The 27,024-nt window shown below is 34.7% G+C and overlaps 1 protein-coding gene across 1 annotated transcript in view; it reads left to right on the top strand.

Annotated features, from left to right (window-relative positions):
* Positions 1-2,223: 2,223 nt before the first annotated feature.
* LOC143238861 (protein turtle-like) overlaps positions 2,224-27,024 on the top strand; it is a 103,253-nt gene continuing 78,452 nt past the window's right edge. Inside the window, exon 1 of the mRNA XM_076479443.1 lies at positions 2,224-2,375. The gene's annotated coding sequence lies outside the window, so the exon portion shown is untranslated. The remainder of the gene's footprint in view (positions 2,376-27,024) is intronic.

The raw sequence follows: 27,024 nt of genomic DNA, 5'->3' as shown, positions 1-27,024 counted from the left end.
TCAAACTCTTTTATTTTACAGTGTCATTAAGTACAAGAGATGGCTTCATTGTGAGAATTTTAAACAACCGACCTTAACATATCTTTATGATCCGAATGTACGAATATTTCGCGTCGTAAAGCACTGTTACATACACTTCCCAAAAGAATCAGTTCTATCGTGATATTATGTTGTCTGCGATCGTCACGTGACTTTCTATAATCCTGAAACTCCACCTAGAAAATTTTCCCATTTCTCTTTGTAAAACTCTCGAAAACACTAGATAATAAGTAAAACATAAAAACAGCAGTCTGTATTTTGAGAAGATATTCAATAATTTTATATAATCAAATATATTTGGGTTTATTAACTGATGTTTATGGTTTTATAAGATTTATAGAAGAACATTCTAAGTCCAACAAGTTAAGGGTTACTGTAATTAGAGACTTTATGAACTAAATTTTATGTTTCTTTTATCGACCGTTGTTCTATGTTTTCACGATAAACTATAACGAATTACAAGTGTTACACAAACTCACCAGATATCTGTAATCTGCTTTTTACCAGATAAACGATTATCAATTATTAAAGAAAACTGCACGATATTCATTGCCTCTTAATCCTCAAATTATCTGCTTGTTCATATATCACTCAATATCACTGTGTTTTACATCACTTCATCATAAGAGTGTCAGTAATTTTGTGTTATCTTACAAGACGCAAACTTCATGTTAAAAATGCTCATTTTCTATGTAAGTAATTACTAAAATAATTAGTGACCATAACTACCATATTAATGGAATTTTTCTTACATTTTGCGCGTGACTTGTATGTTTTTAGGGTCTCTGTAACCATCATAGTCGTGTACCCACAAGCAACATGGTGCTAAAATACTTTAGGTAATGGTGGTTACAAAATTGGTAGATCTTACTGGTTAGTTCAGGGCCGGGTAATACGCAAAAGTGTGGGTGGGAGGCCCCGACATGGCCAGATTGTTTAAGACACTGGACTCGTAATCCGAGGGTCGCGGGTTCGAAACCCCGTTACACCAAAATGCTCGCCCTTTCAGCTGTGAAGTCGCTATAATGTGACAGTCAATCCCACTATTCGTTGGTAAAAGAGTAGCCCATGAGTTGGCGGTGGGTGGTGATGACTACCTGTCTTCCCTCTTGCTTTACACTGCTAAACTAGGGATGGCTAACGCAGATAGCCCTCGTGTAGCTTTGCGCGAAACTCGAAACAAAACAAACTTTAAAGTATGAGCCAAAATAAAGTTTGGCATACGATTTTTAAATCCTCCATCAATATGTGCATAATTCCCCATGATGATTATAGAGTTAACACTGAAGTGTCATTATATAAATTCTTACCGTCCCTGAAATATATTGTAAAATAAACTAATCTGGTTTTCCGTTAAGTTATAGAAGATGCATTGCGAACAGCAAACTTCTTTTATTATTTGAAATTTGTCTCACGAACTTCGGGCAGAAATTATTTATTTTTCCTTCCCTCTGCCATTTTCAACTTAACACCTGCCTTTAGACAAATGAAAGGAATATAAAAGTTTGGTTTTTCATAAAAGTAATATCTGAATGTCTGTTTGTGATTGTAGATTTTTGTCTCTTTTTTTTTGTTCTTTAAAAAACGTCCATAAAAATTTCACCTTTAAGAGAATAGATCTCTGGCATTGAGCTTTATCACGTAATGTTTTAATAGATATTGCAAATCTTAACTTTATTCCTAAAAAGAGAGGGGTTTGTAACAAGCATAACTCATATTTTATTTATTGCATAAATTGTTTCAGGTCTTTCTTAATAAATATGTAATTGAATTACAGAGTATGAAAGTAGGAAAGGTAACATAACCGAGCTAATACTCGGTGGTAAACCTCCCGTAGAGATAACTTTTTTTTCTTAGCTTTTTCTTTATTATGTTTATCGTTTAGTACTTCCCATGAATATTGTCTTTCTGCTCGATAATTCTTTTAGTTATAATAATAAACCTGCTTATCTCATTAGGGAGCCCTTCGTGAATTTGTATTGTAAATGTTGTCCATACTGTCTTATATGAATAGCAAGTCGGTTTACAAGATCACCTGTTTCTTGTTGGCAAACGATTAGCAGATTAAAACTGATTTCGTGGCGAGCTAGCTTGAAAATGTGACGCAGAGGCAACCAGCTTCATTGATCGTTTTATTTTTACGATGCCGCTAGACGGCGCCTGCTAGATCGTAGGAAGGATACGATATCCTAAAGCTACTAACTGCCCACGCTAGTCTTGAGTTGGCTGGCCAAGTATGTTCGACCCCGGAATATCATTTCTCCAGCGATTAACCACGACGATGTGAACCATTAGAACGATTTTCTGTTTCACGTGACTTCTTCAACCTTGACTATGTAAGTAATAGCTTGGTTTCTTTTCATACTTTGTATAACTCCAGGTTCAGAAACAAATAATGAAAAACATAGAATTTCGAAAAATCTATAAATTGCTAAATGAGTAACACTTTGTTTTAAATTTCCAACTAGCATTGTTTTTGTTTAAAATATATTCGCGTAAAGTTACTCAGATACCGCGCTAACCATTCTTAGAAGTGCGACTATGAGAGCGAAGGTTAAAAAACCAGACAACCACCGCCAACTCTTCCAGTTTTTTCTATCTCTGAACAATAGGATTTGATCGTCACCCCTATAACGCATCACATTTCCTGGTGTGCAAAGTACGATTTCGTTTTTAGGAAATGGGACGTTGATGTTTTCTCCATGTATCTACAATATGTTCTCTATCCGTGGGTTACGCTAGGCCCGTAATTAGTAACTACAGTATTAAACAAATACATAATTTTGGTAAATTTTCCATGTTTGTAGAAAACTTAGTATATATATATATATATATACAGATATGAACGTGAACATGTAGTTAATAAACGTGTGGACGGTTCAGTTGGTGAGCAATCGTATTCCTGCCATCTTTGGACTTCTATATAGAATCCAAAATAATTAAACCAAAATAGTTAGAGTCGAACATACGTAGTACAGTTTACTGAAGCTTGGAAGAAAGCCTCGTATTTGAATATCCAACACTACCCACCTACTCTGTACGTCCACAATGGTAGGAATTAATCTTTGTAATGGCATTTAGTCCTTAAAATCTATATGATTAATCTTTTATTTATATAAATACAGTTCTATATTTTCATCAGCTTTTAGTTAATTATGTTTTAAGGTTACTTTGTCCAACCAAATGCAAATCCCAAAACTATTAGCTTAAAAGCTGCCAAATGTACCACAGTTCAAGTTTGTTTTTCATAAAGTAAAATAGATTTCTGTCATATTTGGATGCTTGGATATGATATCTGTGGACTACGAGTTCAAATTCCATCATTGAACATGGTCATTCTTTTCAACCACAGGGACGTTATAATATGATGGTCAATCTAACTATTTGTTGGTAAAAGAGTAGCTCAAGAGTTGACGGTGTGTGATATTGATTAGCTGTCTTTCCTCCAGTCTTTTATTTCTGAATTAGGAATGGCTAGACAGCCCTCGGGTAATTTTGCGTGAAATTCGACAAAACAAACAAACAAGTTTTGTATTTGGAAAATTAAGATACCAATGGACGTTTGAGTTAACATATACAACTTATTTCGTGTTACGAATACATCTCAAGCATCATGTGATGTCTTGTTAATAAATATTGTAAACAGACATCAGGACTCCGTTGATTAAAGAGGTTTGTTTTTAATTAAACATATTGGTGATATAACAGAAAATATCATAATTTAGAAACAATCTAACTTTCAATTTGGTTCGATATTTATACTTTCATGACAAATTAGTAGCGATATAGTTGTTTTTCTTTTGGTTGACTTGACAGCAAATTTCCGGCATGTCTAGTGATTGCAAGTTGGAATAAACATCAAGTATACTTGAAATTTAATTTTTCTTTTAGGTCAATCAATTTTTGTTAATGCAAGTTTTATAGTTATTTCATGTAAAGTAAAAACATACGGTTGGTTTCAAATCTAAAATTGTGCTAATGCAAAATTATTTTGTTTATCAGACCAAAAATGGTTGTCTCCGAAAACATAAGTCTTAATACGATTAACACTATTTCTAAGTGTCCAGAGTAAGAGCAGGAAAATTGATGGTGTTTTGGGGATTCTTACACTTGTCAAATCAAATCTCAAAAAGTGCCACACATATTGTTCTTTAAAAATACGTTGACCACTGACTCTTAACATGTTGGTTGATCTTAAAGTCAGACGAGGTAATTGTTGCATTCCCCTTTCTCAACAGATGATTGACAACATGTTGGTGTGTTTTTATCTCTCAGCATCACACGCTCTTTTATATTCTTTGCTTGAGAGTATGTAATATAAACGAAAAATATCCACTAAAGCAAGATTTGAAACCCGGTCCGGTTTTTCTCGAATGTTAAAATAATGACAAGTATAAATAAATTAACGGTTTATTCTGATTGAAGTACCGAACTGGATGAGACACTGGAGCCGCATAAGAAGCTGGACATAAATGTTTGCTGCTTCAAAGATGCGTGTCGTAAATGTTTTATACGATCCATCTCCAACAAAGATAAGATAATCAATAGAAAGAAGCGGTCTCTTTTTAATTTGCGTGTGTGTGATACGCAAGCGATATGTATAATTTAATAAAGAATTTCAATAATTTTGTCGAATTGGTCACTGTTTATATATTTTGATGGAAGAAAAGTTTGCAAATCAGAGGAAGAGGAGGGCCTTTATCAATTGATTTGTCATTAAGATATCATAAATAAATGTGCTTTGTTTCAATGCTACATATATTAATGATGAAACTATTTTACAACAAAAATGTGCTGTTAGATGTCATCGTTGTTGTTATTTGAAGTTAAGCACAAAGCTACACAATCAGCTATCTTTGTTCAGCTCACCACTGGCACTAAAACCCAGTTTCAAGCGTTGTAAGTCCGCAGACATACCACGGTACCAATAGGAGGCCTTTAAGCGTCAATTGAATGAACTAGTTTGCGTTTTACTATTATTATTTATTTACTTTGTCTACTCTATAGCCAAATGTCTACTTTCATATCTGTTTTTCTAATCTCCTGCAATAATAATGAAAGGGCACATCTGTGTGTGTGTTTGTGTAACCGAAACAGATCCAAGAGGAAAGAGTCTAGATCATGAAAGTGTGCCCACGGGTATTATTACTTATCATATCCAGCTGTTGCTTAGCAACAAAAGTATAACTTAAGATTATTGTTAGTCTGTGCACTGAAAGTGTAAAATGAAATGTATAAACTAGAAACCTCAAAAAGTATTTGTTGGTTTCTAAATTAAGATTCTCTGTTGATTAAAGAGGTTTTATTTTTCTTTAAAATATTGGCACTATAACAGCAAATTTCTGCGGTCTGGCAGGGGGAGGTGGGTTAAGGCATTCTACTCGTAATCTGAGGGTCTCGGGTTCGAATCCCCGTCGCGCCAAACATGCTCGCCCTTTCAGCCGTGGGGGCGATATAATGTGACGGGTTACTCCCACTATTCGTTGGTAATAGAGTAGCCCAAGATTGGGCGGTGGGTGGTAATAACTAGCTGTCTTCCCTCTAGTCTTACACTGCTAAATTAGGGACGGCTAGCGCACATAGCCCTCGAGTAGCTTTGTGCGAAATTCAAAAAAAGAAAATACCTTATCTCAGAAAGGTGATAGTTTTGTATAATTAAACACTAGTTTTACTAAAGGAAAAAGTAGTTATAGAGACAGAAAAATTAAATACGATTAATAAATATAGAAATGAACTATTTTTAACGTTGGTTACAAACAAATAATCAATTTCATTGAACGATTTAACTTTAAACCAATACCAACAAAACCACTATAGAGGTTTAATGCACTATTTTTGTAAATATATTTATATTAATCATAAATATATTATTTTACATTACACTTGATGTTCTGCCTCATTGATTAAAGTTCGTATGTGCTCTGGTGAGACAGTGGAAAGGGGTTTGGTTTTTGAATTTCGCGCAAAACTACATGAGGGCTATCTGCGCTAGTCGTCCCTAATTTAGCAGTGTAAAACTAGAGAGAAGGTAGCTAGTCACTACCACCCATCGCCAACTCTTGGGCTACTCTTTTACTAAAGATTAGTGGGATTGATCGTCACATTATAACGTTCCCATGGATGAAAGGGCGAGCATGTTTGGTGTGACGGGGATTCGAACCCACGACACTCAGATTATAAGTCGAGTACCTTAACTACCTGGCCATGCAGTGACAAGTGCAAAATACAGTTTATTCTGGTCATTTTAAGACTCGGGCCTGGCATGGCCTAGCGCGTTAAGGCGTGCGCTTCGTAATCTGAGGGTCGCGAGTTCGCGCCCGAGTCGCGCCAAACATGCTCGCTTTCCCAGCCGTGGGGGCGTTATAATGTGACGGTCAATCCCACTATTCGTTGGTACAAGAGTATCCCAAGAGTTGGCGGTGGGTGGTGATGACTAGCTGCCTTCCCTTTAGTCTTACACTGCTAAATTAAGGACGGCTAGCACAGATAGCCCTCGAGTAGCTTTGTGCGAAATTCCAAAACCAAACAAACAATTTTAAGACTCGGTGTGTTTTCACGTCAAGTGGCATTGTATGTTTAACGTCATCTCTAATACTCTATTATAGGTGTCATAAAAATTCTCAGTCATTAAATCATGAGCACTCATTGAAAGAGGTAAAATATTGCAACTTTCATAAGAAAGTTTGTATAAGTGAGGCGAATATTTCCATTTTATTAAAAATTCCTATAAATGTTTAGTTGAGAGGTTCTGTAATGTCACTGCTTTTCCTCGATGCCAGAGTAAAAGTCATCCTATTTTTTACATCGATTGCATATTTAAGTTTCGTTTTTATTATACGTTGAATTTACTTGTGTACTGAAGTAAGTTCTAATAAGATAGAGTTTATAATAGACTATAATATTGTGTTAATCGCAATTTAAAAATTCCACTTCTTTATGGGATAACGTCCAGATGCGTCTATCACTTACACATTTGATCTATGGCGAATATCCAACTACTTGACACTACAATGCTGCGAAGGTAAGTTACATGTTTGAAGGTGTAAGTCACAGGTTTTTTTCGGTAAATAACGTATATATAACGAAATTTTTGAACAATGTGGAGTCAAAGAACACAGTTTATGGATGAAAGAGGCTTACCATGTTTTCCACAAAAGCAGAAAAATTTGTACCGCAGATTGTTTAGAAGAACAATGGTCTCCAAAACTGAAGTCTAAGTTAAACTGAAACAATGCTTCTATTTTAATGTAATGACTATAATTACAAAATATTATCCCCTGGTCCAAAACGCCATTGTGATGAAGCTCTATATACCTTTTGCTACCGTTGAGAAGACAAAAATAAAAATAAGGATTCATTTTAAATAAGGGTTAAAGAAGATTCCAGAGCCGAATATTTTACTGTACTCTGCCAAATCACCAAATCCAATTTCAACTAACTTTTGCGCCTTTGGTTAAATGTGAAAAGTCGAACTTTATAAATAATAGTGAACTTGTGGAATGTTTGTCAAGATGCAGGACCGAAGTGTAACATATGGCTTACGTATATATCTGGCCCAGCATGACAAGGTGGTTAAGGCACTCGACTCATAATTCGAGGGTCGCAAGTTCGAATCCCCCTCACACCAAATATGCTCGCCCTTTCATCCGTGAGGGCGTTATAATGTGACCGTTAATCCCACTATTCATTGGTAAAAGAGTAGACCAAGAGTTGGCAGTAGGCGGTGGTGACTAGCTTTCTTCCGTCTAGCCTTACACTGCTAAATTAGGGACGGCTAGCGCAGATAGCCCTTGTGTAGTTTTGCGCGAAATTCAAAACAAACCAAGCCAGATTTTGCCAAATTTATCAGATATTTTACAGGAGGTAAGCGCTTTAGTTGGAGAGTCAATTTCCAATTTTTACTTTCTGTCATTTTATTTCAGCTATTAAGATTGGCGAGTCATCAGAGGGATACGTTTTCTCGTCAGCCATCAGGTTAAACCCCAGAGAATATAGATAATGGATGAGCATGTGTAAATGTTACTGAACTGAAAAGGTTTCCGAAACGAAAACTGAATGTTATGAAATAAAGCTTGTCATGTGTTCGAAAGTTTATTTAACCAGTTGCAAAGGTAAGTAAGATATGATGAAAGAAAAAAATATTTTCAGGCAGAATAAATGTACGAAGACAGGTCTTTCTGAGGGAAGCAACATATCCAGAATCATTTTCTGGAAGAGACATTTTATACATATTAAAGAGATGTTTAGCTGGATGAAGTAGTTTTGATGAGGGATAAAGTGGAGAGTTGAGGAAACCGATGAGGATGAAATTGTGAGTGAGAAAGCGATGTGTGACATATTTGACACAAAGATTTTGATTATGATGAAATGTGATGTGAGTATACAACTCCTGAGTTGGGCCGGGTATTTTTATTTTCAAGGCGAGATGGAGGACTTTTTCTTTCATCATAAGTCTTTTTGTCGAAAGATGAAGATGCAGTTATCCACGACGTGATGCAAGGATGAATAAAGGGCTTATGAGGATACAGAAGAAAAGTTGGATTCAAATTCCAGGTGGTTAAAGTCAGGCATTTTAGAAGATTGATTTGTTGTGTGTCATCGAAGTTGACTGTTGCAAAGTAAGTCTTCCATGTCAGAACCTTATTGAAAGTGACACTGTCCTAGATAATTGTACCAGAGCATATATATAAACAATAAAGAGATCGTGATTTCAGCAACGTAAATAACTCTTTATGCTTTGAAAAAACAGAGCAGTTTTGATTTTATTTGTATTGTGACTAGTTACTCTTTGTATAATATTGTTTAAGATGGCCGTGGATGTGTATGTTGCAACTATGACAGTATCATCAGCATATTTATAAAAATTTGAACGGGACGCGGAGCTATTAGGTCCTGCGTTTTGACAAACATTCCAGAAGCTCTCTATTTTTTTATAAGGTTCAACTTTTCACATCTAACCAAAGGCGCAAAAGTTAGTTGAGATTGGATTTGGTGATTTGTACAGTAAAATATTCAGCTCTGGGACCTTCTTTAACCCTTATTTAAAATGAATCCTTATTTTTATTTTTGTCTTCTCAACGGAAGCAAAAGGTATATAGAGCTTCATCACAATGACGTTTTGGGCCAGGGGATAATACTTTGTAATTATAGTCATTACATTAAAATAGAAGCATTGTTTCAGTTTAACTTAGACTTCAGTTTTGGAGACCATTGTTCTTCTAAACAATCTGCGGTACAAATTTTTCTGCTTTTGTGGAAAACATGGTAAGCCTCTTTCATCCATAAACTGTGTTCTTTGACTCTACATTGTTAAAAATTTCGTTATATATATGTTATTTACCGAAAAAAAAACTGTGACTTACACCTTCAAACATGAAACTTACCTTCGCAGCATTGTTGTGTCAAATAGTTGGATATTCGCCATAGATCAAATATGTAAGTGATAAACGCATCTGGACGTTATCCCATATAGAAGTGGAATTTATAAATTGCGATTAACACAATATTATAGTCTATTATAAACTCTATCTTATTAGAACTTCAGTACACAAGTAAATTCAATGCATAATAAAAACGAAACTTAAATGTGCAATCGATGTAAAAAATAGGATGACTTTTACTCTGGCATCGAGGAAAAGCAGTGACATTACAGAACCTCTCAACTAAACATTTATAGGAATTTTTAATAAAATGGAAATATTCGCCTCACTTATACAAACTTTCTTATGAAAGTTGCAATATTTTACCTCTTTCAATGAGTGCTCATGATTTAATGACTGAGAATTTTTATGACACCTATAATAGAGTATTAGACATGACGTTAAACAGATAATGCCGCTTGACGTGTAAACACACCGAGTCTGAAAATGACCAGAATAAACCGTATTTTGCACTTACCACTGCAAGGTTAGGTAGTTAAGAAACTCGACTTATAATCTGAGTGTCGTGGGTTTGAATCCTCGTCACCCCAAACATGATCGCCCTTTCATTTATATTTATACCTGTATATATATACTTATATTAATACTCTATACTTATATTTATTTCTGGTATTTATACCAGAAACATAGCGAGTATAGAGGTGTGTGTATGTGAACCTTCCAGAACATCTACGTGAGATAATCTTGAAAATTTGTCTTCGAGAGAGAAAGAAGACTGCCTAGCGTTCCATAATGAATGAATTTATGACACAAACAAGATGAAGTGGTATAGACAGAAGACCTAACTTCAAGATAAAACCAAGATGTCAGACGGAATCAAAAACCCTTTTAATATCGAAAAGCGTCGTACAAGCTGGTCGGTTTGTATCAAAGTGATCTGTAGCGTTGTCTAAACACGAAAACGTTGATCTTGGGTAGAAAACAGAGAAATAAATTTAATCACTGTATTTGCCAATAAGGTATGATCAGTAGGAAGTCGATATAGGTTTCTAACAAGTATACATACAACGGTTTTATCAGATGCACTTGCAAGATTGAATGGACGAGAGGATCAATTTCCATCAAATTATTTCTATGATGTTGTTGTCCAATTTTTTACGGATTTCAAAGTAGTTTGTGTTTGTATTCTTTCGTGCTTTGAGAGACAGGTTTTGGAATAACACGCAGAGCCACCTACATATAAGGGTGAAAAAAATATTAGCACAGGTTTACAAATTAACCTAGTGGCGTTAAGGATAAAACCAGCGATTAATAACTATGCGTGAGAGTTGCAGTTCTGTATTCGTGGAGACGTATTCGCGTTTATCTTTATGACAAGTAAGTTTGAGCAAGGTCAGAATATATGCGAGTGAGGGCACTTTATTATATAGGGGGACAAAAAATAAGTTTGAGTATGAACGTATAGATTTTGGACGAATTCTACAAATTATAGACTTGCTAGTGGGTAGAAACGTAGATGTGCCAAGTGTGTGTGTGTGATTGTGCATTTTCTTATGGCAAAGCTACATGTGGCTATTTGCTGAGTCCACCGATGGGAATCGTACCCTTGATTTTAGCGTTATAAATCCGTACAGTTACCGCTGCACTATAAGGGGACAGATGTGCCGAAAATACGCAGAAAATTAAAATGAAAAGAAACGGCTGTACGTGGCATTGCATTGTGCCCTAAAAATCGTAATTCCTTACCAGTTACAGTTAAAAGTATGACTTTGTTGTCAGAGGTCATTGATTTACTCAGCTGTTAATAGGTCACATTGTTAACGCTTGATGAAAAATCATACTGACCTGTATTGTATACACAACAATGAAGCTTTGTAGTATACAATGTCCTACCTCCTTTTGAGTCTGTCGTTGAAACGAACGGAGGACATGCTGAGCACTTGGTTTGACTTCAATGATGCAACTGCTTTAGCTAGATGAAATGTGATCCGCTTATATTTTATACAACTGTAATAACTGGCATGGTGGGGGACTCTATGGTTTGCTCAACACGTTTTTGTTTATACCCCCAATTTACATTTATAAACAAAATAAGGTTCGATAATCTTAAAAACTGTCTGATAGCCTTGTCGACAATAAGAAACGTTCTGTAAAATAGTTCTACACAAATAGTTAATCTCTCTGTTAAGTTTTTATTGGACTTCGTTAGAAAGAAATATAATGCATCTGTTGAAACTATAAAACCTTATCAGCTATATAGTAAGAAAATGGGATATTCTACTACGTATTTTACATGTCCGTAAAAACAAAACTGATAAAATAATGTTGAAGTGTTATTGCAAAATCTATAATGTCACTCTTACTGTTTAAATGCAGTATCAAGGTAAAAATATTGTTGTTAAAGAATGCGTTTTTTTAATGTAATCCAACGTCAAGTAATGACAAGTAAAGGTTATAAATTAGAGGTTATGAGCGCTTTATGTATTTTACCAGTAGGCGGAAGAGCTTCGTCACTCTGTACGTAGGTTTAAAGTATTTATAGCCAATTTTAAACATTGTGTGGGCGAAAGCTGTGACAAAAGTCAGTTAATATATTGACACACGAGACTCACTTAGGAGATCGTTATTTACTTGGTAAACAAATAATGTATAACCGACAGAAAATTAGATGTTTAATGCCTATACATATAAAAGCTAGATCCTGTCTTTTATAGCGTTTCAAAAAAATTGTTACTCGGAAAATTTGAAACTTATCAATTGATTGATATAAAGTACAAAACTTAATATTCTTGAAAAATTATATATATACATTCACGTGCTGTTTACTTACGTAATGTTTATACATTGCAGCATGTTATGTGATTTTTTTAAATAGTTAAGTGTTGCATATTCTATATAATTAATTTTGTTATGTAATATACGTCTCACTGAATTATAAGCTATCACTAAATATCAATGAATTATAGATTAGTATATAATGATCATATGTCTATATCGTTAAGCTGATTAATTAATTCAGCGACATAGATAAATAGACAACTATATCAGTATAATTTTTATGTGATATGCAAAGTACTCAGTTGCAAATCATTATTTTACGTTTATATCATTTAATCGTAAATTTATACCTGACGTCTGTATATTTGAAGAGTAGATTCTTACTTGTCATCTATATTATTGAATTACAAATTTCTTTTCGTAAATATAATTTTGAATGTGTGATCACATTACAAGTAACACAGCTCTGCGACGGTTTTATTGTCTTGAAATGTTTACATGTTCTACAGTAGTACCTGTGCGCCGAATCCGAAAATGATATATTAAGCATTTAACTGTCTGATGTCTTTCCAATGCAATCTCTAGGGTATTTAATAATCCTTACTTTACTTATTTCATCTACTACCTTTCTATAAGTTCATTACGAGATGATATTGACATATTGCAGACCTTTTCCATGGTCGTTTTAATACTTCTACCATCTCCTAAGTTCTTTCCGTGGTGTGAAAATCACTGAACCATAGGTTTCGTAGTTGTGTCATCAATATCACCATTTTCCAGGTTTCCTACTTTGTTTGAATGTCATTGAATTGTAGTTGTTATAATAACTGGCAGCTTATAAGATCGTCTAAGTCTAAACAGATTTGAGAGCTTGTTTTTTTGTTTGTTTGTTTTAAATTTCGCGCAAAGCCACACGAGGGCTATTTGCGCTAGCCGTCTCTAATTTAGCAGCGTAAGCTTAGTGCGAAGGCAGCTAGTCATCCCTACCCACCGCCAGCTCTTGGGCTACTCTTTTACCAAAGAATAGTGGGATTGACCGTCACATTATAACGCCCCCACGGCTGAAAGGGCGAGCATGTTTGATGCGACGGAGATTCGAATCTGCGACCCTCAGATTACGAATCGAACGCCTTAACCCACCTGTCCATGCCGGGCCTGATTTGAGAGCCTTATGATTAAGTACTTCGTGTGATTACACGATTCTTTAAATTACGTATTACTGATGAGTTTATAACGTAAAAATTGAAGATTTTAGTGCTTAGTATCTTTTTCACAGATTAACAAACTTGTTAATTAAGCCTGATAGTTACGGTCGAACAGTATATTTTTTTGCGAAATATGTTTGTTATTAAAGTGTGGGTTCATTACGCTGTTTAAGTAATTATTTATTTTTTATTTTACATACCGAAAAGTAAGTTACAGCTCTTTATATGGTTTGTGTGCGAGTGTGTGTATTACCGATTTGCGAGTTTTCTTTCGCTAAGATAGAATAATAATTAATACACTTGTTATTGTCATCCACAGATTCTTCTTTCAGATTCCTTCATGGAACTGATAAAGCTGCGTTACGAAATGATTTGGGATTTAGTTTCTCTGTTTTAGCATAAATCCACACAACACGACCTCTACGCTTTGTTCACCACGGATTTCAGCATTATAAATTTGTAAACGTACCACTGACTGAGAGAGAGACAACTGTTTTGGGAACTGATGTTTTCCTTTTCTAAGCCTTCCAGCAAGTTGTTATTTTATCTGTTTTTAAATGTGCTATTCTAAATTCTGACTAATCAAACAATAGACATTGGAAGTGAGTAAATAAACAAAATGACCTTGATCTACAATATCTAGTATCTGTATTGTTTTACCTGAAACAAAGCAAGTTTACACTAAATAGTTCATTTTTTGGAATATAACAAAATTAACTACACTGTGGCTCCCAAATCGTAAGAGTATGAGGATATTTTCTCCACTTATTGATGAGCATTAACACAACTGTCTTTTTTTATTTTGTTCACTCATCGAAATATGTGGCAGCTGAATTTAATATCCCAATTAAATAAATTAAATAAACTACACGATTTTTCCTGTGCTGTCAGAAGCTAAATGCAATCTTCCAGTTAAACTGTACGACACCATTTTCTTATTCTGTGCTGTCAGGAGCTGAATGTAATCTTCCAGTTAAACTGTACGACTCCATTTTCCTATCCTATACTGTCAGAAGCTGAATGTAATCTTGCAGTTAAGCTGTACGTCTCCATTTTCTTATCCTATGCTGTTAGAAGCTGAATGTAATCTTCCAGTTAAACTGTACGACACCATTTTCTTATTCTGTGCTGTCAGGAGCTGAATGTAATCTTCCAGTTTAAACTGTACGACACCATTTTCTTATTCTGTGCTGTCAGGAGCTGAATGTAATCTTCCAGTTTAAACTGTACGACACCATTTTCTTATTCTGTGCTGTCAGGAGCTGAATGTAATCTTCCAGTTAAACTGTACGACACCATTTTCTTATCCTATGCTGTCAGGAGCTGAATGTACTCTTCCAGTTGAAATGTACGACCTCATTTTCTTATCTTATGCTGTCAGGAGCTGAATGCAATCTTGCAGTTAAATTGTGCGACTTCATTTTCTTATCCTATGCTGTCAGGAGATGAATGTAATCTTCCAGTTGAACTATATGACCAAATTTTATTATCCTATACTGTCAGGAGCTGAATGTAATTTGCTGTTAACCTGTACGACTCCATTTTCTTATCCTATACTGTCAGGAGCTGAATGTAATTTTGCAGTTAAACTGTACGAATCCATTTTCTTATTCTATGCTGTCAGGAGCTGAATACAATCTTGCAGTTAAATTGTGCGACTTCATTTTCTTATCCTATGCTGTCAGGAGCTGAATGTAATCTTCCAGTTGAACTGTATGACCTCGTTTTCTTATCCTATGCTGTCAGGAGTATCTCAGTCGCCACCAGAATCGCTGTCGAAAAGCAGGATCTTGTAGTTTATGTTTCAGGATAGAGCCTTTAATGGATCTAGAACTGACCTGCGTGAGAAGGATATTTCATCGAAACGTGCCACCATAAAGAAACTAGGAAATGGACACTAAGTCCTATGTTTTCTCATCTTTGACAGACAACTACATCTCTCGGGAGACGTTCGCTAGGGCTGCAGGGTAAAAAAAGTAATCTTTTAAAACTGACGTGATGGTTTTATCTGTTTCGTTTAGCTTGTTTTAAAAATCAACAAAAAATAAACAATGAAATAAAGTGAGAGAGAAAGAGAGAGAGACAAATTTTTTTGTTTTGTTTTCACAAATGCGATATATATGTCAAACGGAATGTTTTGGTTTTACTTGAGAATGGCCAACGCGAGGAAGAATAATTTATTGGCTTGGAAAAGGTTTTGGGTTCTTACACTAAATCTCATAAAAACTTTTTTTTTGTCGTGTAGCACTTGCTTGCCAAACGTACGGTAGTTATAACGAAAGTAACTCTTTTATGTTACTCTCAACAGAATAAAGAACTCGCCCCCTTTGTTAATTATGTTTGTTTGTTTTGAATTTCTCGCAAAGCAACAACAAAGTTATCTGCGCTAGCCTCCAACTCTAATCTAGCAGTAAAAGACAAGAGAGAAGGCAGTCAGTCATCATCCCCAATTGCCAACTGCTGGGCTAATATTTTACCAACGAACATGAAGGCTGACCGCACATTACAACGCTCTTAGCTGAAAAGGCGAGTGTATTTGAATCCTTGTAACAGGGATTCGGCCCCGTGACCGTCAGATTGCGAGTCGAATACCCTAGTCACATGACCATGCTGGGCCGTCCACTTTGCTAAATACCCACCACTATCAAGACATTAATTCAAGGTTTGATAATTTCAGTAATCCGTATCTGTTTTTGGATCTTAAGTATTATGAAGTATTAAAAACAACATCTGTCTACTTCTAAAAATGTATTGAAAGTTAATTTTTTAACTTACAATAACAGCAACAAAACAAAGCTATATCTAAAGTTTGTTTCACGAAAGCTAACAACTGTCTTGTGTGTCCGAGTGGATAGAAACTACAAAAGGACCAGTTTGTAAAATTACTTTTTTTGTATATATATCTGAAGTCGCTCAGACCTGTTATATTTTATCTACTAATGGTTCTGTTTTTTTAAACCAAAAATAACTTTAAGCTATGTACTATGTCCACTACGGGAATCGAACTTCAGATTTAATCGTTGTAACTTCGTCCACTTACTGCTGTTCCACTGGGGGTGTATGACAAAGTAAACCATAGTTTCTTTGAACAAACACACATATAATTCAAGAATATTGTAGATTTATTTTGGAAGAAAGGGAACTTTATAACGTTAAATTCCAACAAACAACCGAACTTCATTTCTTTTTAAGCTTAATGAGCCGAAAATCCATTTGCGAGGTGACAGTCCACTAATGATATCGATGCGTATTCCTACTATACCAAAGCCAGTGTTTCCGTTTGGAAGATGTTTGCCTAATTATCCGTGTTTTCGGCCGAATAGCATCCTTACTGAAATTAAGATTTCAGATCGTAGAGCCTATAGTCTGAACAGTCAGGTTTGCTCTGGTAATAATGCTATATTACTGAAGATATGACAAGCATATATTATATCAGCCTTCCTTATATGGTTTCGAGAAGAGAAATAAGTATTTAACGACGGTAAAAACTACAAACTAAAGTTTGAAACTTTTCCTAATCATCAAATGTTTAGGAGAAGTTACGTTTTCATTAAGAAACTTACAGTTAAAAATGAGCTGTTTCAGAAGCTTAGTTATACAAATGTTCCTTCCCACTCCCGATCCCAGCAGCATGAACCATGTTTCGATACCAGTGATGAGCGCACCACAGATAGCCCATTGTCAAGCTTTACTCTTAACTACAAACAAAAGAATTTTCGAATTAAAGCTGCTTCTAAATACAAAATCTCACTTATTTATAATAAACTAACGAAACTATATTAGGAAAATAGGACTAGTGTATTGTTTTACGGATATGTTTCGATTAATATACTTTATTTTATAAGTTTTTCACCACATACTCTAACAGGATTTCAGTGTTCACTCTCAAGATGGTCAAAACGATTTTGTTAGCATGTGGCTCAGTGTTTATATTCATATCAAAATCACACTACACGTTTAGTCGCATGTATACTTCTTACGTCCTCTGCAAAACTTATGGGTGTGTGTGTTTTCCTTATAGCAAAGCCACACCGGACTATCTGCTGAGTCCACCGAGGAAAATCGAACCCCTGATTTTAGCGTTGTAAATCCGTAGACTTACCGCTGTACCAGCAGGGGACAAAACTTATAGAAAACTTCGCTATAAGCTTTTTTAATTTCGTTGGTAGTTTATAACTAAAACTAATACTGTTTGATTTCACTAAGTTGAAAGAAAAAAAGAACTCTTTATTAAAATATTTTTAAAACACAAAAACATAAGTTCTGTTATAACATCGGGAAAACTACCTGTGTTTTATTGACATTCTTGAATGTTCACGCGGAGCTTTATTTCCCTACACGGTTTAGAACGAAAGTCTGAGAAGCAAAAAACTTAATAAAGCTTATATCTAATCTGTGGGAATTGCTCTACTGATACTTAAGGTACTTAGTTAAACGTTTATTTAACTTCTAATTTAAAAAATAAAGAGAAGAGAGGGCCTTAATAATTCTATTTGTATTGTGACGTGCCAAGTTATTTGACTTTTGATTGCTTATTGTATATATCGTTTATTTTTTGTAATTATGTAGATACGATTTTCAGTGAAATGTACCTTATAGATTAACTTCTCTTCTCTATAGGGATTAAAGTGCAATTGTTCAAATTTTGTTTCTATGTTAGGGTTTATTTTTTGTTGTGTCTTAATGTAGTCTGCTTCTCAGTTTACATTTTGATTATTCTTTCTCTGAAACGGGGCCTTAAACCGTCAGTAGGGGGTTCACTTATCATTTACCACTCGCACAATTATACAGAAGTGCGTTTTTGTCAGTCAGTCAGTAGAGTAGACACTAAAATGTCATCACATAAGGAACGCTTAACGTTGATATTTGTATTACTTTTACGGAAGTAAAATGTGCTCATGCCACGAACCACGAGAATTTTTATACACTCTGTAGGCTAGAATTATTTACTGTTGATATAGAACGCTTTCGAGGACCCTATACAACTACATATAGTAAACATTCGTATTTTTTTACACTTTGTGATGTTGTTTTTCATATCAATGATTTTTTATTAACCTTTATACATGTTTGATTTTTTTATTTCCTCCAGAAGTATGAGATCAGGTTAAGACGTCCAAACAGATCCAAGGATTGTTGTATATTTGAGCATTTCACTATATATGTATACGTAACTGCACCTGTGACAGATTACAGCTGTTTCTAAGCCTTCTTTTTGTTTACAAAATCGAAAGTTATATCTGCGTCTTTCAGTCGCACCCCGTATTGAAGACCAAACTCAACTCGTAGGTCTGCTATCATATTTATGTCGTAAAAACTAGAAGACTGACTTTCTTCCATGAATTATGAGAATACGGACGTTTAAGGAGGGGTTTTCCAGAAATAGCATGGCGGTGTTGAAAGCGAGATTACGTGCCAAAATTAGACTAATTATTTAAATTTTCATAATGTAAATTATTTAGAAGTGTATCATATTACAAAATCAGAGTATATGTTTGACGTAAAGAAATGAAATATACAGATTTTATAAAGAAAAATAAACTGTATATGAAGTACTTTTTCAGTTTTGCAAGCTTTCAGCCATGTCCCGGCGATACAAGTGTACTACTTGATTCTTCAAATTGAACTAATGCTTAAGTACAAGAGGGAATTATCGCAACACACTTGACATAAACCAACAACAACAGATTCTTTATTTTTTGCTGTCGTTTAATAAGCCGCAAACCCCACCAGCTTGTTTGAAAATTCAAGATACATATCTGTTATCATTCTGGTGAAAGTCACGCTGGCTGGAAGAGAGTAATTAGGTAATCTGGTTAACAAAAACCTTTCTTGTTAAATTAACAACAAAAAGGGGAGGGGAAGTAATTATCTAGATTTTTTTTATTTTTCTCCGACTTTTATGGATTCTTTTATCTCAAATTAAATAACTACAGGAAACTACTCGCTTTCCCTGTGAAAATATTAAAAGAAACATAGAAACGAACAATTAGTATTTTAATATTGTACGTGAAATATAAAGTCTGAATAACGAATTCTTTTTGTTTCCGTTTTTTTCTCACTGTAAATAATGTATAATTTGTTATGATATTAAGCATATAACACATTAAGTATTTCAAAAAGTTGGGATATCAGAAATTGACTTTAAAATAGTCATGTTTGGGAAATAAACAGCACAATATGGAAATAAATAACTGTTTGCGAAAAGGATATCTATTATGGTTATGGAAAAGGCAGAAAAGCAAGACCCGTGTCATAATCATAAAAGGAAAAGGTAGATTTCGTATATGGATAACTTAGAAGTTTTTAAATAATCTAAAGTAATAGCTAGGAAATTAAAGTATTTCCAATGTGTCTCTTCAGAAACATATCATATGTACCACCATAGCGAAACGATTAATAGCACCATGGTGCGTGTAGAACCAGTTGAAGCAATACCTAACGTGAACTAAACGTAGAACCAACGTTTTTGTATTCGTGTATATTTCAACTTAATTATTAAAACACTTAGCTACGTTTCGTATCTCTCCAGAGAGACACGCAGTTTAAACTTAGAAAAGTTGTATGTTCTTATTATCCAAAGTAGGATTTATGTGTAAGGATTGTTATAAACGTAACATATCTTTCAAAACGTTTCACAGTTTAACATTAAAGTTTAAGGTGAGGTGAACAAAGTAATGTTTTAATATTTTTTGTTTAGTGGATGGTGTGTGTGTGTGTGTGTTTTTTTTTTTTTCTTATAGCCAAGCCACATTAGGCTATCTGCTGAGTCTACCGAGGAGAATCGAACCCCTGATTTTAATGTCGTAAATCCGTAGACTTACCGCTGTACTAGCGTGGGACTTAGTGGATGGAATAGCTTAAATGAACCAACAGTTCCCTTGTTGGGCCTAAACATTGTTATGCTATATGAATGGGTAATATAAACTTGGTTTTTAGAACCCTGTTTCTATTAACGCCTCCCCTCCGGTGGCTCAGCGATAAGTTTGGAGGTTTATAGCATTAACATCTGGTTTCGATCCCGCAAAAGGAAGAGTACAGATAACTTATTATATAGTTTGCCATTTGAAAATACGCCATAGGTAGGTTTTGGAATCACGTGGTTTATTTATACCACGCAACCATATCGAACTTAACATATTATTTTAATCCATACAAAATAAATTCTCTACATTTATTCGTTGTAAAGATATAACGATACCCAATCAAACTTACGGATGTTGAAGGTAGATAGAAATACATAAGACACAACCAGTTTGATTTCCTAAACTCAAACATATTACCGTTTTTAGTTAACAGTTAACAATATAATTTAACTTCTATATACTGACATTTGTATGAGATTAGTTCCATTTCATAAAATATGTTAAAGATATTACTTTAGAGCAAACCTGTAAAAAGGTTATTAGTAGTGTTTCTATTGCGAAGAATCGAACCCTAATAATTATGTTGTAAGTTTGTAAACGTACCGTAATGGGTTTATTGTCGAGCATAAAGCTACACAATACGTTTAAAGCTTTCAGATGCGCCGCTGCTGAGCCACTGAGAAAGAGGAAGAAGACAGTAAGTGAAACTAGTTTTATTTTAGTTTTGAATTTTTAGATCAAATTCTTAATCAATTTTTTTACTAAGTACAGTTAAATAATTTTGTATTTCTACGTGTTCGATACATGTATATCATTAAAATAATTAGCGCACGTTAAAGAAGTGTTTTTACTTAAATGGTCAATTTTAATCTCTTAAACGCACGTTGCAAAATGGTCATTCACAAGGTGGAAAAAATTTCAATGGAGAAATTCTAATTCTCTGTTAAAAAATAATTGCTAACTATTCTTACTCTTCATGCTAATGGATAAATCGACTTAAGTAAACACAATTTTGTGTTTCTGAAATGGATGTTCTGTATCCGTATGTGCGTATATATAAAAATGTGTAGAATTCTAAAAAAATGCCTTTTGGAATATTATGAAAGCAACATTAGCTATGAAGTTCGAAGAAAGGCAGTGTATGCCGAACATATTTTGAATATCATTGTATACAAAAATAAAAGATTAATAAAGAAATTAACGAAACTAATTACGTTGAGGTTGATACAATAAACATTCTATGACGCTAAGAATTGAATATCTAAGATTTTTTCATGGAGTTTTATAACGGTTAAGTGAGCGCAAATTATCCGCTATAAAATGTTTGCATATTAAACAACCATTAAAAACAAAGTTCTCTACATCATAATATTCTTTGTTGATACTTTTTAATAAATAGCAAATAGCATAACCTATAATTATTTTCTATTCACGATTTTCGTATTTAAACCTAGAACTTGCGAATACATATTTTCTTATTTTTAAAGGCTGAAAAGCTCTCATAAGCTCCTAATAGGCACTGGTTGTTAATTTAAATGACTTCAAGGTTTTTTTAATTTCTACCTGGCATGACCAGGTATTTGGGGCGTTTGACTTCAGTCTGCGATTCGCGGGTTTGAATCTCCCTTACTGAATATGCTAGCCCTTTCAGCTGTGGGTGCGTTATAATGTGAAGGCCAATCCAATATTTCGTTGGTAAAGAGTAGCACAAAGGTTGACTAGTTGTCTTCCTCCTAGTCTATCACATCAAAATTAAGAACGGCTAGTGGAGGTAGCTCTCGTGCAGCATGTTGCGAAATTCAGTAAAATAAAAACAAAATTTTTGATTTTTTTGTGTCTGTTCTGCCTGACAATGATGGTGTTTCTGACCTTTGAGAAGAAAATAAAACCTATTTGTTATTATCTATTTACGTCGTCTTAACCAGTACAATTGAAATGTCAAAGGATATTCGTTTTACAAAATATTAGGTTATGAATTAATAATTTCACTCGTAACCCATATATATAAGTATTTAAAAGAGAGAGGTGTATAGTTATGAATAAACTGTGGCCCAAGAATGTTCACGTATAATAGATTAATATCTCCAATCTGCTACAAGATATTGACCATCATAATGGTACCGGCCCGACATGGCCAGGTGGGTTAAGGAGTCCGACTCGTAATCTGACGGTCGCGGGTTCGAATCCTGATCGCACCAAACATGCTCGTCCTTTCAGCCGTGGGGTCGTTATAATATGACGGTCAATCCGCTATTCGCTGGTAAAAGAGTAGCCCAAGAGTTGGCGGTGGGTGCTGATGACTAGTTGCCTTCCCTCTAGTCTTACACTGCTAAATTAAGGACGGCTAGCGCAGATAGCCCTCGAGTAGCTTTGAGCGAAATTCAAGAGAAACAAACATAATGGTACCAATCCCATAATACTTTCCTGCAAAGTCTGCAACTGGGAAGTTCTACGGGAATACATCCAAACATATCATATAGTAATTACCTAGCACTTTGTGACTAACATATTTTTGGCTCTGTTAGATAGAGTATACGCAGGCAGTACTTCCAAACGACCGGAATTTTAAAGCAGCCTTTTGTTGTTGTTGTAATTAATATAGACAGATCTCACCTTTATTTCACCCCAGTGGTTTTATTTAGCTCACGTAACGTTAGTGGAAGTGACTCGTACTCGGTGAGGACTATAATTACAAGTGATATATCTTAATACCATTGGGATACGTTATTGTAGCTGTTATTATTTTATGGTACAAAACAGTATACTGGCTATTTGCAATCTGTTCACCCCGGGAATCGAGCTCCGGATTTTAGAATTGTACGTTTGTAGATTAAATACTGATCCACCAGTCGGATAAAAAATAAGATTCAGTTTCCATTTGATCACCGTTTACACATGCAGATATGTTCAGAAACGCCCATATTTAAAATAACACTAATTATCATTACATAATTATATATCTCTCTCTATATATATATATTTATGTACAACATGTAAAATACTTAAAATGACCAGACATATCAAACGTACATACTTGTGTACGTACATACATGTGTACATATATATATAAATGACCTTAAATAATACACCATTTATACTCTTCTCGTGTTCATCAAGACCTAAGTATCGTAAGCGTTTATGGCACACATGACGTAACATTTCTTCTCTAGCGCAAAGCATTAATAATGTCGCTTCTTGACTTGGGAGTTCAAGAAAGAGTATTTGTGAAATTCGTTGTAACACTATTGCACATGAGCAAAACGTGTAAAACAGAGGTTTTATGATGTTCTAATAGAATGATACTTTATCATGATGTTCCTATGTATATCTACAATAATAGTTAGCGAACACAGGTTCTCTCTCCCCAATTAGTTGTCTAATGTAAAGCAGTCAGTAATCTATGTAACCTAAGCAACATTCTTGTTTTCCACCACTCTCAGATTCAGTATAGAATAGCTTAGTTTTCTAGTTTATAGTCGTTTACGGTCGACTTGCTGGTTTTATTTTCAATATTTTAGAAAGTACTAGAAGACAAGTGATGTAGAAGAGCTCTTAAGGTCTTTCTGTTGAGGAATCACGGACCGTCTTTGTATGTAGCCGGTGAACAGAATCGATTTAATATGTATTTCTCGACAGATGACGGTTTCTAACTGATTATTTTGAAAACAATGTTATTGGAAAACTTATATATCTAAACACGCGAGTGTTTCATACGTTGCCAGCCGTTTCTTGAAATTATGATAATAATCAGAATAGAGCCAGACATGTCGTGGATACCAAACAGCTGTGATTGTCACAAAATCATTTTCACAACTTCGCTCTTTGGACATCTACGTATCTGTTTACACAAAGTTACCACTATCTATCTATCTATCATATTTTTCTACTCATATAGAATATCATGTTTATAAGAAAATTAAATGAGCTTTTTTAAAACTAAGCCAAAGATTTTGAAGCTGAGAAGAGTATTCAGCATATGGAAACACTTTTGTGCGCCAATGCCACAGTTTTTGGATTAGGGCAGAGATCAAACAGTGGTAACACCACTAGAAAAACTTTGTTTGTTTAACAGTTGTTAAACGCAAAGCTACACAATGGATAATCCGTGCTGTTCCTACCACAGGTATCGTAACCCGATTTTTGGCATTATAAGACTTTATTTAGGTTTACTTCTGAGACACTGGAAAGCACTGATAAAAGTGGGTAAAATGTTACTCAAGTTAACACTATCAAGTTAGTTATGTATAGAAACTTAAGTTAACACTATCAATTTAGTTATGTATAGAAACTTTATTTTTAACAATAATTAACGAGCACGATAGCGATTCACATTTCTTGGATTATTTAGAATAACATGTAAGCTCTAGATATATCATTTACAGTTCAGAAATTAACCATTGTTTGTTCTTCAATGACAAAAAATTCGTTCTGTTTAGCTGAGCTTAGGATTGAGGTTGATTGGTGGACTCAATACTGGTTTTTCTAAGTTCCTCTTTATTAGAACTTTTCAAGGAATCCTTGACAGCTGAAACATATTTAGAAGCACGAGAAAAGTTATAATAAAACTAATCCCAAAGAGATTTGACAGATCTGAGATATTGGTGTTATATCTCTCTGTGGTGTACTGACTATATACGTTTTTTTCTCTCTAAAGTATAAAGTTAACTTTGTGACATCTTATTTGAAAATTATATAAAAATAAAAAAGTCGACGTTTTCTTGTTGTTGTTTTTTTATAAAATATAACACGACCAGTTTTATATCTGTACAGAGGTTCTTTATTTCTAAAATTCAACCATTTCTTTAGAATAACTTTCGCTTTATTTATATTTGTTTACACTACTGTAAAGTTTAATCGTTTGAAATAATTACTTCTTGTTGTCTTCCAAGATGTTGCACTTTATAAAAATAAAGTTACAAACTATAATAACGAAACGATTTTTCTCTATTTATTTTAATTTTAGTATTTGAAGAACGAAATAGTTCCAAGTGATGATAGTTGTTAGTGACCAACCCATCTGACAATATCTGTTAGTTTTTATGACAGTATGGAAACAATTTTATCAGTTCTTTTGTTTTTAAACCCAGCCTTCCTTTTACCATTATTTTGTTGAAATACGCATTGGTGTCCAAGAATTAAGGGACGAGCAATTATTAGCACTAATAACAATTGAGTCACTGCTTGATTGTATTGAAAGTTAAATCTCACATGAACATATATAGATGACCCCCGAATGGTTTGCAAACTTTCTAGTTACGCGTCTTATTAATAAATGCCGAGGTCCTGCTGTCTTTACTTCATTGTTTGTTCATTGTTAGATTATCCTGTGAAGGTTCACTATGAGAAATGTCAAGAGGGCGCCGTGTGGACAACATTTGAAGTGGAAAATAAGACGACGGATAGAGACAGGCTGAGGTTGCAAGAGGATGAAATGTTTCCAGAAGCGTGTTATTCAGTTTCTATAGAAGAGAGATGTTTCCCAGAGACATTTCCAATGTTGTCCTAGAGCCACAATATCTCAAGGTAACCGTATCCAATTGCCAGATGCCATTATCGCTAGTCAACTCGCACGAGAACTATCCACGCTAGAAAGACTGTAACGAGAGGGACCATAGCCAGAAGACTTTATGAGATAGGTAGGAAGATCTGTAGCGAGAGAGACCATAGCTCGAAAGCTTCATGAAAGAGAGAGGTCAGTATGCTAGAAGTTTAGCTTGTTTCGCGCTAACAGTCTTCCAGAGACAGGCCCGTTTATCTTCATGTCACAAACATCTATGATGAAAATGGACTCTTTATGGATGACTCAAGATTCTATCTACAGACTAATTTGGAGAGGAAGCAATCCCTCAACTACCTCTGGTTTCATGTCAACGAATTAATACGCATTCTGGTAGATAAATATCTTTAGAGTAAAGACCGCGCCCTTGTGGACTGGCTAGCAAGATGTGAACCTCACATTTGAATTTTGTAGAGCATGTCTGGAATGTTCTGTGGAGAAGGTTGTCAGTTAGACAACTAGGGACTTAAATGCCTCCTCGTACAAAAGTGGAATGTTTCTCTCAACTTTGTAGAAAAAAAAATTTATAAAGTAGTGCGTCAACTGCCTGAATGTGTGGAAAGCTTTTTGGAAGCACAAGGACGCTAAACCCCACAAATCCTCAGATCCACAGGAAATGCACACTATCTAATACAGGATCTAAGTAATTTATAAATAGTTTGAAACAAAAACATATGTACACATGCACATATATTTAAGAATTTTGCTCCCAAGAATAGAAAAAGGTATAAAAATGAAATGCATTCTTTAGAAGCAGTTAAAGTGACGTATTGTACTTCAAACATTTAGATGTTCATATCTGTTTATTGTTTTTTTCTTGATATAAAGTATTCTGAACTGGGAGATAATTATGATTTCAATATGTCCGTAATATAGGCCCGGCATGGCCAGGTGGTTAGAGCGTTCGACTCGTAATCCGAGGGTCGCGGATTCGAATTTTCGTCGCACCAAACATGCTTATCCTTTCAGCCTTGGAGGCATTATACTGTTACGATTAAGTCCACTATTCGTTGGTAAAAGAGTAGCCAAGGGGTGGTAGTAGGTGGCAAAGACTAATTGCCTTCCCTCTAGTCTTACACTGCTAAATGTACGCCTAGCAGAAGTAGCCCTTTGCGCGAAGTTTAAAAACAAACAAACGTCCGTAATATAAACAGGACGTGAACCCTAAATTCGAGGATTCACAGTTATGGTACACTAAC

Source organism: Tachypleus tridentatus, chromosome 13 (assembly GCF_004210375.1).
Source record: "Tachypleus tridentatus isolate NWPU-2018 chromosome 13, ASM421037v1, whole genome shotgun sequence".
Classification (NCBI taxonomy): domain Eukaryota; kingdom Metazoa; phylum Arthropoda; class Merostomata; order Xiphosura; family Limulidae; genus Tachypleus; species Tachypleus tridentatus.
The sequence above is the reverse complement of the archived record's forward strand: the minus strand, read 5'-3'. Positions and strand labels throughout refer to the sequence as shown.